At 40.8% G+C, this 12,797-nt stretch overlaps 1 protein-coding gene across 1 annotated transcript in view; it reads left to right on the top strand.

Moving 5' to 3' along the window:
- The window catches only part of LOC112103629 (anosmin-1), a 171,128-nt gene that overhangs the window by 32,583 nt on the left and 125,748 nt on the right, over window positions 1-12,797 (top strand). The window lies entirely within an intron of this gene.

The following is a 12,797-nucleotide window of genomic DNA, read 5'->3' as shown; positions in this document are numbered from 1 at the left end:
ACTCTTTGACCTCAAAAGCTTAGGGGGTAAGTAAGCTGATAACCAACTGATTTTGCTGGACAAGAATTTTGCTAGGTTGCCTGGAGAGAAGCAACAATGCTTCAGCAGAGTTAGAGGGTTAAAGTGGAACTGCAGGGTCTAGTCACTGACTGCTCTTTTCGTAAACACACAATGTTAGATACATCCATTTCCTGCCTCACTAATTCACCTGAAAACTGTGAAGAATGGGCAGTTAGGAAACTGTGGGCAAAAGGCTACAGACCCTAAATCTCCATGATGATGTAGGCCTACAATAATTTAGGCATTGAATCATGTAGTGATCTATATTCACTGTTTATTCCCTGATAGATTTACTATAAATGGGGTCAAAACCCAGTAGCATTATAATGGAATAGATCACTTACTAAAGAGGTGCATTGTTTAGTTGACATAGCTGAGTGTACTCTGTTTTATGAAATCCAGACTTCCCATATGCAAAAAGGTTTGTGCATTACTGTTTTAATGTAATCTGCTTAAATGCTGATGCTAATATTAGCTCTAGCATATGGTGATCCTTGGTATATATTGTATCAACATCTCCACAGTAAGAATTTTAGATCATGTAGGGTCTAATCCAGCTCCCTTTGAAGACAATGACATTTTTCCAATTGATGATACTTATTGAGTATGCTATTGCATGAAAATCAAAATACAACATAGAAAGATTATTAGTCTTATCAATGATAAAAATGCTATATTTGTAAGTTACATTGGCAGCACATGAACAGTAGCATGTTGGGATCAGAAGAAAGAGTGAAAAATATTCCTACTAGCTCTTCTCAATTTCAATACTCAGCCATCCTGAATTCTCAAGGAAACAGGTTCTACTTGTTACACTGTTACAGAGAAACCTCACCACCCATAAAAGAGGTTCATTCAGAGTATGTGATACATCATAATTAAATCACTACCTTAAGAATATGCAGGGACTTTCACATCCTTTCAATGATCTTGATGTCGCTTTCCCTTTTTATTATCGAGGCTGATACTGTACCTCTGCTAATCTCTGAAAGAAACTCACTGAATGGCTTTTGTCCGCATGAAAAAAGAAAGAAACAAACAAAAATGTGGCCCAACTTCTAAAGCAGGGCAGAGGTTAAATGAACATCCATTTGAGTCAGTGCCAAGTGCATAGCAGCCATACAACATATATCTTATCTAGCATGAATTTGAGGGCAACCTTTAGATTGAATTACTGTCTTGAAAGGAATGAAAGACTGAATGTTCCAAGTTAAGATTTTTTTTTTAAACTGAAAACATGGCTATTATTCACATCTTGTATTGCTGAATGCTTAGAGTGCACATGATAACTTGTCTTATCATTCCCTAGTAGGAAGGAGGGTAACATAAATATTTTGCATAACAACAATAGGTTTGGCATTTATAAGGAAAATAAATAAATATGTAGTAGACTGTATTCTTAGTGGTGCTGAGTCCATGGGAAATGTGATTTCCCAGAAGGTTTTTGCAGCAGGATTTACCCCCATCATATTTTGCAATTTTATAATTAAATAGGTGGGTTGCATAAAAGCTGAGATTTCACAGCAGTGCGGGAGATTTTGCCAGACATCTTCTCTCCATATTCCCTCCACTGCTCTGGTCATCTCAACCAAAGGGTGTAAAATGAAGACAATTTTTTAACATTTCAGAACAAATTTTTAAAAGGGCACCACCCAACTTTCACAGTGCGCCTTTAGTTTTGTTCCCACAGTCCTTACGGGCACAGTTTTGTGGAGCAAATAACTAAAGGCACAAGCAGTGGCAATAGATGTTACCTTTTACCTTGTTAGCAAGTGTGCTCAGATAGTTACACATTAAAATGACGTCATTTGCCACCACAACTATTTGCATCTCATATATGACAGAGAAGTTTGTCAAGAAATCATGTCAGTAGCACATGGCATCTCTCTGGGAGACTGTGTGGTTAATTCATTGATTTATTTTTACATTCCATTATTTAAATTAATGAAGTTTTTTTTATATCAAATCTGTAGACAATTTTACAGAAAAAGGAAATTGGGTAGTAAAAACAACAGATTTGAAAGGCCTTGGCATGATCAGGCCCGTCCCTTGTGTTTTGTACTTGTGCATTCCTTACCGCCTAGATGTTTTACATCAAATATTTAACTTACAATTTCCTAACTATTTAAAACCCATTACGTAGGATGAGAAAAGTAAGAGATAGAAGAGAACAGTTAGGTCTTCCACTTTGTCTCCCCGTCAGGATTGTTCCCCTATCTTATATTTTTCTAGAGTTTTCTTCATTGTAGGGACAGATCATTCTCTCCTGTGGTAAAACCTACATGTGGGAGCTTCGGGGAAGAAAATGTCTCTCCCACAAATCATTCTATCGGGGGGGGAACTTAAGTTTTCTCCTAATTGAAAAGGCCATGGATCCCTGTTTTAGCCTGTGCTTGGCCTAGGATTGGTCCCCGTGCCTCTTCTGAATTCCTCCTAGTAATAGCGTGGCACAGCAGAAGATTGAGTCCATAAACCTTCTACATCATTTTGTGTATATGTAGTATCTAAATAAAAATTCAGCTTATTGCCATTCTAAGGAAATATTGTGTACACCTTTAATGCTGCTGTTTTTCTTTTTAAGGAAGCTCTTTATAAGTTCAACACAGTAATTAATAAAATACAATGGAAATTCATGTTGTTGATCTCAGTAACTCTGAAGTTACAGCAAGATATTATACCAATATCCTCTAATACCAAGGTGTGGGATAGTCTTGGTGGCTTGAAAACAGGAAATGTAAATTGAATATACCTGAGAACTATTATTTTTTTCCAAAGAGATGCAAATGTAATGAACAAAATTGATTACAGTTCTCACAGGACCAACTATAGACCAGTTATCCCAGTCTCAAATGACCATTTATTTTTTGTTATTTTAATGGAACAGGTCACAAAAGCGTGATTATGAATGGCAAGATATGTACCACTGGTTTCGTATGTATGATTTCATCTAATAAGATATCTCCAGTGACCCATTTCACAAGATAAAACTGAAGAGCACATTTGAAGACACTCTCCTACTTGAATATTAATAGATGGGCAATTTCAAAACTGTTAGTGGCCTTTTATAATCATTAAGACAATCCCCATAACTACAGAGAGGCTCTTTAAATAAATTACTGTTATTCATTGAACACACCCACTGCCAGCATGGACTCCAGCATCTTCATTTTGGACTCTTGCATCTGCACAGATGTCCATGGAAGTCAGAGGGACTCCATGGGGTGTTGGGGACAGTCCATATGGATCCCATTGCAGACCTGAGACAGTAACTGGTAACATGTCCGATGATAGAGACTGTAGGCCTGAACATTCTCTCACTGAAGTCAATGGGAGTTTTTTCACTGACTTCCGTGGGAGAAGGATTGGGATCTGTTTATTGTTTTAATTTCCTGTTATCATTTCTATTTAATTTTCCACATTTTTTGTTTTCTTTGTTAGAAAATATTCCCTATATATTATTGTTTGGTAATTTTGCTTTTCCTTTTTCCTACATTTCTCTTTCCTGTCTCTCTTAATCTTGCCACTTTCTGTTTATGGAAAGACAGTTGTTAAATGGTAAAGCAGTCACATACATACAAAGACTTCAGAGTCCATATATCAGGTTCTTAGCAGTATGGGTGAGTTTACTGGCTTGAAAGTCCCTCTGGAATACATCCCCAACTTGGATGGGTCATTCAGTCCTTTGTTCAGAGCTTCAGTTTGTGGAGAAGTTACTCCAGAGGTAGGAAGCAGGATTGGAGATAAACTAGAGATAATGCAGCTGCCCTTTATATTCCTTTTGCAATGTGGCTTATACTTCCTGTGTTCCAAAAACAAGCTTTACAGCACATGGCTTGGAAAGGCCTTAGAGTTCTGTCCGTAAGCATACCGCATGCCTTGCTGACTAATAAGATGTATCCCCTAGTTCCTTTCAATGGGTTCGTTGTGCAGTTGATGACCCTTCGTGGGCCATCGAACAGGCTAGGCAGTGTTGATGCCATTCTGTCTGGGGGTGTCACCTAGAAACACAGCACAAGTTTGGAAATACAGATATACCCTACATATCTGTAACTCATAATACAAAGGTGATACAAACATATAAACAAGATTATTATACTTGGCAAATTGTAACATTTTTGCAGATACCTTACACGGCATATCTGTCACGATTCATCATAATTTTAAAGTATTGGTATCTATAATATCATAAAGTGTTTTGCATATACCATACAGCATCACACTGGCCACCAAGGTGTCAGAGAGAAAGAAAGTCAGAGAGGAGTCTTGGCAGTTTGTAACTACCAGAATGTCACTACCAGGACACAGGCAGTCTTATCTAGCAGTCAGAGTAGGAGTTTAGAGCCCTGCCAGGTCAGATACTAGGAGATCAGAGTCTGAGATATGCCAGAGGGCAGACCAAGAGTCAGGTGTCACGAGGCAGGCAGAGGCAGGTTACCAGGAGATCAGAGTCAGGCAGTAGGAGCAGGTATTGCAAGGGAAACAGTACTAAACTGGGATAACCCAGTTTAATGGACAACTTCCTGTTCTTGTGCTTGGTTTAAATAAAAGAAGAAAACCAATCAGGACCCCCAGTATTCTGCCAATCAGATCCCTGGACTGGAGTCCTCTGTCAGAGTTGAGCTTCCAGTTCAGGTAATTGTTAGCAGATCACTGGGTGACAGGTTGGTAGAGCCCTGCACGGATACAAAATTTGTGTCCGCATCCAACCCGTGATCCACCAAAATGGTCCATGGATTAAAAGCAGATATCCGTGGCTTTGCAGTGTTCTACTGGTTGGAAATTATTGGCTCATAAGAGACAGGTGGACTGACATTTGAGATCTGCAGTCCCTGACATGAGGCAAGAGGTCAAGACAGAATTCAACACAGCTGGAAACAGATGAGGCCATGCAGGTTGTGGCCACCAGAGAGAACAGATGGAATATGGAAGCTGTGGACCATATCTCTCACGATCCAACTCATCCTATGGATGGGAGCTGGGCCCAACCTTTAAGAAAATCCAGCTTACCCACGAAGAGACCTCCAATTATTCAAGGAAGATAGTTGATCCTTATTGGGGATTCAATACTCAAAAGAATGAAAGGAACATTCTGCCAGAAACTGGCAGGCAACGGGAGCCAAAACGTGAGACATCACTCTAAGGTTGGTTAAGCTTCTGGAGCTGTTGGGCAAGGATCCATTGGTGGTGGTTCATGCTGGCGCTAATGTCACTACATTGCAGTATAGCTCCCAGATAATAAAGACTTTAGGGAACTCAGAAGCATGCAAGAGAAGAATGTCCAAGTGATCTTTTCAAGATACTTCCTGTCCCATAAGTGAAGGAAGGCAGAAGATTCTGGAAATGAACCATGGATGAGGTAAGTGATGGAAGGTTTTAATTTTGTGGGACATTGGTCCACCTTCTGTGGGGAGAGAGAGCTGTACAGTTTGCATGGCCTCCACCACAGTAGAAAGGGAACCAGTCTCCTCAGGGACATGCTGGGTAGAGTAGTCAGGAGAATGTTAAACTAGTAGCAAAGGGGAAGATAAAAAGCGGTATGATATGAGCACTCATTTAGCATAAAATCGAGATGTTGAGAATAAAATGTATTCAGGAAACCAAAGGACGTGAAGAGAAGAAATTCTTTATTTACCTATACATCAAAGCTAGGAATCTGGGTAACAAACTGGAAAAATTGGAATTGCTCTTTTATGCCTACAGATTTGATCTAGTTGGTATTACTGAAACTTGGTGGTATGATTCATATGATTGGAATGTTAAAAATCAATGGTTATAACCTATTTGAAGGATTGGGCTGGCAAAAGGAGAGGGGTAGTGGCACTCTTTGTAAAAAATGGCATTTTTTACAGGTCACTGTAAACTCGGACGAAAACTATCTTGAATGCTTGTTGATCAATGTCCTAGCAGATAAAGCACAAGATGGGATATTAATAGGTGTCAGTTACAGATCACCAAGTTACAGTAGGGAACAGGATGACTTGTTCTTTATGCACCTACCTATATTTCATAGAGAAAAAAGCTGCATAATCATAGGGGACTTCAATTTGAGTGACATACATTGACAGTCTTATGCCGCCAGTATGAAAACATCCTCAGAATTTCTTAATATTATAGATGACAAATTCCTAACTCAAAAAATGTTGCATCCAACATGGAGGAATTCTATATTGGACCACCTTATCTTGACAAAGTTGACAGGAATTGGTCACAAAACTAAAAATTAATGGTATCTTAGGCACAAGTGATCATGACTTTGTTCACAATTATAATGTGCAAACAGAATGAAGTCCAAACCAATTAAAAAAAAAAACTTAGTGCTTCAGTCTAGTAGAAAAGGGTATAACATGACCCAATGTCTGGATGTTAACACTAGACTAATTCAGTCTGGAAATAGGGCATACATTTTTAAAGTGAGAGTAATTAACCATTGGAACAATTTAACAAGGGTGAGGTGGATTCTCCATCACTGACAATTTTTAAATCAAAATCGGATGTTTTTCTAAAAGATCTGCTCTAGGAATTATTTTGGGGAAGTTCTATGGCCTGTGTTATACAGGAGGTCAGACTAGATGATCACAATGTTCTCTTCTCGCATTGGAATCTATGAATCTAAACTTGTGCTCTCCTAGACAAAGCTGTGAAAGTAATCAGAATAGTTTGGCTCCGGGTAAGTGATCCACTTTGATAACCAAAGTAAAAGTAACAATTTTCTAGTGAGAACTGGGATTTTTTTGTGCAAAGAAAGGGCATAAAATTGTAATTCCATCCTGGGATATTTTTGACATGAGCATGTCAGTATGAATGGTAAATACACATCCAATGATTATTCAAGAGACAGCCTATAGTAGGCTAAATATGGGTACGTCTACACTGCAAAAAACAAAACAAAAAACATGGAGTCTCAGAGCCCAGGTCAACTGACTCGAGCTTGTGGGGCTTGTGCTATGGGGCTAAAAATAGCAGTGTAGTCATTCCCACTTGGGCTGAAGCCCAGGCTCTGAGACACATCCCCTCAGAATGGGGGTTGAGAAAAGTGAGTTGGGCTGGGCTTTCCCCTGACCCACACCCCTCAGCTGGAGCCATCCCACTCTGAGAAAACAGCCTTCTGCTGTCAACTAATATTGTCATTCCTATAACTCAAGTAGTATCAGTTTGATCAGGGTTAAAAGCCTGCTGATGACACATGATATGGGAGTTGTTATAGCTGCACATAATATAAATTGTACATACACACAGAGAGGGGAAATTAAAATAACCTGATTTAAATTGCAAAATCAAGCATTTGAAAGTTAGGAAATGCCATGGGATCCCTGCCTCATTCATTCTTCTTCTTTATTATGGCTTCAAAGCAGCAATGTTAGATGTCCAAGTCTAGGCTGGGGGATCCAGTTGATTGCTTCAAGTGACATGGAGTGGATGGCAGAGATACCACTGGGCTATGATTATTTAGGACATTGATTGATGAGGAGTATAAAAATATTGCTAGAGCACGCAGGGGCCAATCAGGAAGGCCAAGGCACAATTGGAGTTGCAGCTAGCAAGGGATGTGAAGGGTAACAAGAAGGGTTTCTACAGGTATGTTAGCAACAAGAAGGTGGTCAGGGAAAGTGTGGGACCCTTACTGAATGTGAGAGGCAACATAGTGACAGATGATGTGGAAAAAGCTGAAGTACTCAATGATTTTTTTGCCTCGTCTTCACAGACAAGGTCAGCTCCCAGACTTCTGCACTTGGCAACACAGTATGGGGAGGAGGTGAGCAGCCCTCAGTGGTGAAAGAACAGGTTAAGGACTATTTAGAAAAGCTGGACATGCACAAGTCCATGGGTCCAGATCTAATGCATCCAAGGTGCTGAGGGAATTGGGTGATGTGATTACAGAGCCACTGGCCATTATCTTTGAAAATTTGTGGTGATCGGGGAGGTCCCAGATGATTGGAAAAAGGCAAATATAGTGCCTATATTTAAAAAAGGGAAGAAAGAGAACCCAGGGAACTACAGACCGGTCAGCCTCACTTCAGTCCCCAGCAAAATCATGGAGCAGGTCCTCAAATAATCCATTTTGAAGCACTTGGAGGAGAGGAAGGTGATCAGGAACAGTCAACATGGATTTACCAAGGGCAAGTCATGCCTGACCAACCTGATTGTCTTCTATGATGAGATAACTGGCTCTGTGGATATGCAGAAAGCAGTGGATGTGATATATCTTGACTTTAGCAAAGCTTTTGATACGGTCTCCCACAGTATTCTTGCTAGCAAGTTAAAGAAGTATGAATTGGATGAATGGACTATAAAATGGATAGAAAGCTGGCTATATCATCAGGCTCAATGTGTAGTGATCAATGGCTCAATGTCTAGTTGGCAATGAAGTGCCCCAGGGGTCCATCTTGGGGCCGGTTTTGTTCAACATCCTTATTAATGATCTGGATGATGAGATGGATTGCACCCTCAGCAAGTTTGCAGATGACACTAAGATGAGGGGAGAGGCAGACATGCTGGAGGGTAGGGATAGGGTCCAGAGTGACCTAGACAAATTGGAGGATTGGGCCAAAACAAATCTGATGAGATTCAACAAGGACAAGTGCAGAGTGCTGCACTTAGGAAGGAAGAATCCCATGCACCGCTACAGGCTGGGGACTCACTGGCTAAGCAGCAGTTCTGTAGAAAAGGACCTGGAGAATTACAGTGGACGAGAAGCTGGATATGAGTCAGCAGTGTGCCCTTGTTGCCAAGAAGGCCAATGGCATATTGGGCTGTATTAGTAGGAGCATTGCCAGCAGATCGAGGGAAGTGATTATTCCCCTCTATTCGGCACTGGTGAGGCCACACTTGGAATATTGTGTCCAGTTTTGGTCCCCCCACTACAGAAGGGATGTGGACAAATTGGAGAGAGTCCAGCAGAGGGCAATGAAAATGATTAGGGGGCTGGGGCACATGACTTATGAGGAGAGGCTGAGGAAACTGGGCCTATTTAGTCAGCAGAAGAGAAGAGTGAGGGGGAATTTGATAGCAGCCTTCAACTACTTGAATGGGGGTTCCAAAGAGGATGGAGCTAGGCTGTTCTCAGTGGTGGCAGATGAGAGAACAAGGAGCAATGGTCTTAAGTTGTAGTGGGGAGGTCTAGGTTGGATATTAGGAAACACTATTTCGCTAGGAGGGTGGTGAAGCACTGGAATGGGTTACCTAGGGAGGTGGTGGAATCTCCATCCTTAGAGGTTTTTAAGGCCTTGTTTGACAAAGCCCTGGCTGGGATGATTGAGTTGGTGTTGGTCCTGCTTTGAGCAGGGGATTGGTCTAGATGACCTCCTGAGGTCTCTTCCAACTCTAATCTTCTATGATTCTATGATAGTTTGAAGTCCATTTCTACAGTCACAAATAAGATTGTGTCTCAGTCCCCAATTATGGAGAAGGTAGAAGCATTTGCCATGTAATATGTGGATGTAGTTCAAAGTGGATCATATTTTCCATGGAAGTAAAAAGCCATTGGATTCTTTGGTTGGTTCCTTGATGAGGTGTTTATCTGGGACACTGGCATCCTTCTACCTTGCTCACCATTAATCTCTAGGGGGAAAAAATCCTGAGTCTTTGAGCTCTTGCACTAAAAGCAAAAAAGGTTCTCTGGATTGAGTTGGAATCTTGATATATTATTTAGGTCTTTGTGTATTGGAAGATCCTTGTTACCTAAAATATGATAGAACTCCTGAAGAATTCTTATGTCACAGTAACTTGGGTTGGGTGGATATGTACCAATATCGGAAGACATGGTTGTGACACTGATTTTATTGGGTCCGTAATAATCTGCATGAAGGTGTTAAATTGAGACTCGACAAGTGGTGTGTGTGAGCTATGTGCCTGAATGGATGAGCAATATTCTGCACCAGAGTAGACAAGGGCCAGTGAAGCAGAAGTAAAGCATTTGCATCAGTTCCCCAGATTGTCCTTGCCAGTTTCTGTATGAGATTTACATACATCTTTATTTTGTCTTGAATATTTTTAAGAGGCTAGTGGTATGTGAGGTTTTCATTTAATGTCAATCCAGGATATATTAGGGTGGGATTGTATCTTATCTGCTGGTCAAAGAAATTCCTGTGTAGTTTTGCCCTAGCTTTTCAAGTGTTTAGATGAGATGATGTCATGACAGTTTTAGTGAGGTTTGGTTTTAGCCGCTAATATAAGAAATATTCTTCCATGATTTTATGATCCTTAGCTGGGATTTGCTCTGTGGTCGGTAAATCCCATGCCAGTGTGGTCAAAGCATCATCATCTGCATAGACAAATTTCCATAATGATTTTGGAGAAGGCTGCTGGTGAAAATGTTAAACAGGATCATGCTAAGACTGATCCCTATGGTCGGTCATCATTAATAGCATATGGCCTGCTGACTGGGTCACCAAGGAAATCATGAAACCTGTGATTGGTCAGAATGTATTGGTAGAATGTTATTGTTGCATTGCATGGGATAATTTTGCTGGCTTTTAGAAGGAGGCCATTGCTCCATATGGCAGATAAGTCTAAGAAAGCTGCCCCTGGCTTGAGTTTTCTTTGGAATCCCACTTCAGTGTCTGTTCTTAAGGCTAATACTTGGTCAGTACAGCTGTGGCCTGGTCAGAAATCCGCTTGTTCATTTGGTAACTTTGTGACAAGCAGCCTAATTCTTGCTAGTAATATTTTCTCCTTGAGCTTGTATAATGTGCAGAGGAGTAATACAGGCCAGTACAATGAGAGATTGTCAATGTCAATGACCATAGCCTTATGCCAGATCCTCAGGACAAGCCCTAAGGAATGGATATCGGAGAACAATGCTGCGAGCCATTCCTGTCCCTTGGCTCTGAGGTTTTTCAGAAATTCCACGAAGACACCTTCAGGCACTGCAGCTTTCCTGGCTTTGGTGAGTGAGGGCCTTATTTACCTCCTCAACAATGTAGGGCACTGATAGAGGGGAGGAGGCAGGCAGTGAGGTTTCTGCGCACCTTGCGCTTAATAGACTTGTCCCCTGGTGGTTTTGAATTCATAAGGAGCATTCTGCCTGTCACAATTATAGATTCCTGGGGGTAGGGGGATGCAGGGTGTCTACAGTTTTAGCTCCTAGCAGTGCTTTTCTTTTCTCCCCCATTTTAGTACATTTTGAGACTTTCTGCCATATTTTATATATTTATTAACTGCATATTTAACGTCTGCTGTTTACTCATTTTTTTTGTTGGTGGTGGTACCTGATGTTTGTATATTTCTGTCTACTGTGATTTAGACATTACTGGCTAACAAAAACAACAGGGCACTGTGTTAAAGGTCATTATATCTTTCTGAACAAGTTTAGCAATCTTATATTTTCCCCCTCTTAGCATGACCCTCAAAGCATCATGGGGAAGACTGGCTTAAAGGCAACACCTTCTAGTTATCAATGTTCTGTGAGTTGCTTTTCATATTTCTAAAATTAGACTTCAGGGACAAAAGTCCCATGCTCAGAATCTGTTACTTGAAGTGTCGATCTCAGTTGTGGATTCTGCAGTCCTTTTGTCAGCAGAATTCTCACTATCAGTGGAAATTTTACATACAGAGTCCTCAGTAGAAGTCTGCAGCACAGAGAGAAGGATGTTGCCCAGTTACAGTAATCAGTGTATGCATGTTTTTCTTAAGCTATTCTTCTCCATCTTCACTTGTAATTCCCCAGTGTTTTTGACAGTGGAAAATAATATGATTGATTTATTCTTTGAATAGCTGCTCTCATCTGGCAATTTCATTATACAGATCCTCAAGAGGAAATACAGGTTGCTTAATGGGTGTGGGAGGAAAAGAGAAAATATTCTCCATTTCATGACTGAAATCTTCTACGATACATGTGAACCCATTGCCTAGAAGTGAGGCGTAATTTTTCTTGCAAATGCCACCTCTGATCTATTGCACACAAATTAAGTACCCAATTCTGCCACATTTATTTATGTTGATTAGTACCTTACTCCATGTGTAGGCCCACTGAACATAAAGGGCCAGGTTCTGATACCTTACTTTTGTTGCCTAGTACCTTCCTGAACAAATAGTCCTATTGAAGTAAATTGAACTATTTGTGTCATTCGGTGTAAGCCAGGTTATCAGAATCTGACCAAATGAGGCTAGTTGTGGAGGAAGAACTACTCAACATGAATAAGGGTGATAGTATCAGGCCTGAAGTGGCTTTATTTGCACACAGGACAAGATTCTGCTTTCATTTTGCTTGGAATACCTGCACTGATTCCCCATCTGCTATCGCATCTAATTTAAACTTAGAAGCTCTACATAACTCTCTCCTTTCAGACTCCTCACATTATTCCCTGTCTCCTTTGCTCTGCCAGTGCTCCCTGTTCATTTGTCTGTTGCTCACCCAATCACATCCCTGCCTTCTACTTATATATGCCCCTTATGCATAGTATGGCCTCCCTCTGCTCATCCACATAAACCCCTATATAAACCCCCTTAACAGCCCACTTCTGCTGTGCTGCTTACAAAAAATCAAATTGAATTGTATATACATTGTGTATAATTTGCCTATTTCAGAGTAGCAGCCGTGTTAGTCTGTATCCGCAAAAAGAACAGGAGTACTTGTGGCACCTTAGAGACTAACAAATTTATTTGAGCATAAGCTTCCGTGGGCTACAGCCCATTTAATCAGATGCATAGAATGGAACATATAGTAAGAAGATCATAGGCGTGCGCACGGGGTGTGCCTGGGCACACCCTAATGCAGGGCAGGCAGAGCTGTGGGGGGG

Source organism: Terrapene carolina, unplaced genomic scaffold (genome assembly GCF_002925995.2).
Source record: "Terrapene carolina triunguis isolate 2854851 unplaced genomic scaffold, T_m_triunguis-2.0 Scaffold23, whole genome shotgun sequence".
Taxonomy (NCBI): domain Eukaryota; kingdom Metazoa; phylum Chordata; order Testudines; family Emydidae; genus Terrapene; species Terrapene triunguis.
Note: the sequence above shows the minus strand (reverse complement) of the source record. Positions and strands in the feature narration are given on the sequence as shown.